Source organism: Vipera berus (genome assembly GCF_964194415.1).
Source record: "Vipera berus genome assembly, chromosome: 5".
In the NCBI taxonomy this organism is placed as follows: domain Eukaryota; kingdom Metazoa; phylum Chordata; class Lepidosauria; order Squamata; family Viperidae; genus Vipera; species Vipera berus.
In genome coordinates, this window is record NC_138207.1 from 2,514,965 (window position 1) to 2,517,464 (window position 2,500).

A 2,500-nucleotide genomic window follows, 5' to 3' on the forward strand; every position below is an offset into this window, starting at 1 on the left:
GGGAGTCACACACACACACACCCCTCCACGGGCTGGGGGGGTGGTCTCCCGCCGCCTCTTCTCCCGGGGTGGGTGGGCTTGGCTCTCCGACAGCGTCCGACGAGCAGGAGCGTCCTCCTCCGGGAGGACAATCCCTGTCGCTTCTTCTCTTTTCTTCTCCCCGTTCCCACGACCCTCCAGGCAAGCCAAGGAAAGCGAAAGTCTCGCCAAAGGGCCGCTCCGTCCGTCTCCAGGAGGCTTCCGAAGTCAACTCGTATTCGCACCCCGCAAATCAATCAATCTATCTATCTATCTATCTATCTATCTATCTATCTATCTATCTATCTATCTATCTATCTATCTATCTATCTATCTATCTATCTATCTATCTATCTATCTATCTATCTATCTATCTATCTATCTATCTATCTATCTATCATCTATCTATCTGTATAAATAAAATAAAATCCCAGCGCCGGCTTCTTCCTGCTCCGCTCGGCGCGAGAAGGTCCCGCTTCAGCCTCCCGGGTTTTCTTTGAACGTGAGAAGCCGCTGCGCTTCCCCCCCCTTCCTTTCCTCTCCTTTTTTTTTTGGCCCCCCTGCTTTCCTTTTTTTTTTAAAGCAGCGCGATCCGGATTTGTTTTCGCCCTCGCTTCGGGGCGACACCCCCCCCCAAAAAACACACACCTTCCCACCCCCCACCCCCCAGCCGCCGCCGCCGCCGCCGCTGCTGCTTTCTCTGGATTTGTTTGTCTGAACGCAAATCAAAACTTTCCCTTTTCAGCCCCCCCTTCACCCACCCCCCCGCCAAACACCGAAACCTGCCTGACACCCCACCGCCAACCCCCCTCCCCGCACGCATACACCAGCCCTGCTGGGGAGCCGGACCGAGGAGGGGGGGTCTAAAAAAAAAAGGGGGAGTGGGGGGAGTTTATAGCGTGGGGGTCGCCCCTCCACCCCCTCCACCCCCCCACCCTTCCAACCCCTCCACCCCTCCCCACCCCCCATCCCCCCACCCCTCCACCCCCCCCCATCCCCCCACCCTTCCACCCCCCACCCCCCCTACCCCTCCAACCCCCCCACCCCGGCCCGTGGAATTAGCCCCGGCTGGCCGGATTGCTATTATGTCACCGAAACGCAAATGAGTTCTGAGAATTCCGAGGAGGGAGGGGGGGGAGTTTTTAAAAAAAAAAAAAAAGGAAGGAGGAGGGGAGGAGGGAATGGAACTCTGCAACATTGTATTCAGGCCGAGCCCTGACGTCACGGGCAAGGGGAAAGCGGCACGTGACCTCGGCGGAGAGGAACGTACCACCGTCGGCGGAGGGGGTGTCCCGTCCGTTTTGATCTTTCTCCAGACCCTCGGATCCGACGCCGGGGGGTCTTTTTTTCCCCCCGTTCGGCTTGAACGGGCAAAGTCTTTCCCCGGAGCTCGGCCATCGTCTCCGGGCGGGTTTTGGAACGAGCCGGTGAAGGTTTTGGGGAAGGCGGGCCGCCACCCCCGCACCCTCCCCGGCTTGCTCGGCGTGGTAGAGCCCCCAGCTCAAATTCCGAGAATTGAAGCGGTGTTGATTCTTAGAACCGGGCTTCTTAGAAGTGGTGATGCAAGGAGTTTCTAGGAAAGCGCGCCGACCCAGGTGATTCGCTCTCGCGCTCCGCTTCGCACTGCGACGGGAGGCCGGCCGGCCGACCCACCGACCGAGCAGCCGGGCGCGCTTGCTGCTGCTGCTGCTCCTACTGCTGCTGCTGCTGCTGCTGCTGCTACTGCTGGGGAGGGGGGCAGGTGGGGGGGATGCTTGCGCCGCCGCTTAGGATGCGGATGGGGCGCGCGGGGAAAGGAGGAGGAAGAGGAGGAGGAGGAGGAAGCGGGCCGGGGGGGGGGTCCCGACCCCGACGGCAGCAACAGCAGCAGGGCTTGCAAAGGCGCTGCCTGCCTGCCTGCCTGCCTGCCTTCCTTCCTTCCTTCCTTCCTTCCTTCCTTCCTTCCTTCCTTCCTTCTTTCCTTCCTTCCTTCCTTCCTTCCTTCCTACCTTCTTTCCTTCTTTCCTTCCTTCCTTCCCCGCAGCTGCTTTCCGCTGCCCGAAGCCCGGGAGGTCCTGCTCGCTTGCCCCGTTCGCCTGCCCCGCCTGTCGCCCGTCCGGGGTTGCCTTCCATTTCCCCCCCGCCACCAACCACCCTTCTCTCCCCTCCTGGAGCAGCCTTAGCCCGGCCACGGCTCGCCTGCCTTCCGCTTCCCCCGGCGCGGCAGGTGGAAGGCGGGCGGGAACAGGGGAAGGGACCCCCCCCCCTCAAGCGGGAGCCCAGGCAGGCAGGCAGGCAGGCAGGCAGGCAGGGAAGGGAGCGAGAGGCCGGCCGGAGCTGGCTCTGACTCCGGCTCCGGCTTCTCTTCGGAGGGATTTTTTTGACCTGCTCGCCTTGGGTCAATGCCGCCTTGGGTCAATTGCGTCGCGTCATTTCGACCTGGCCGGGGTAGCTGGAGAAGCCGAAGGCCGGGAAGGCGCAGGGCATCCCAGCCTGGCTACCC

At 61.8% G+C, this 2,500-nt stretch overlaps 1 protein-coding gene and 1 long non-coding RNA gene across 3 annotated transcripts in view; one reads left to right on the forward strand and one right to left on the reverse strand.

Annotated features, from left to right (window-relative positions):
* The window catches only part of LOC308669047, a 21,189-nt gene extending 20,615 nt beyond the window's left edge, over window positions 1-574 (reverse strand). The window contains exon 1 of the long non-coding RNA XR_014026656.1: window positions 1-574. This exon is cut by the window's left edge and continues 275 nt beyond it. This is a non-coding gene — a long non-coding RNA (uncharacterized lncRNA).
* A 934-nt stretch (window positions 575-1,508) lies between these two features.
* BCL6 (BCL6 transcription repressor) overlaps window positions 1,509-2,500 on the forward strand; it is a 30,701-nt gene continuing 29,709 nt past the window's right edge. For both annotated transcript variants that reach the window (XM_081329445.1, XM_081329448.1), the window contains exon 1: window positions 1,509-1,613. The gene's annotated coding sequence lies outside the window, so the exon portion shown is untranslated. The remainder of the gene's footprint in view (window positions 1,614-2,500) is intronic.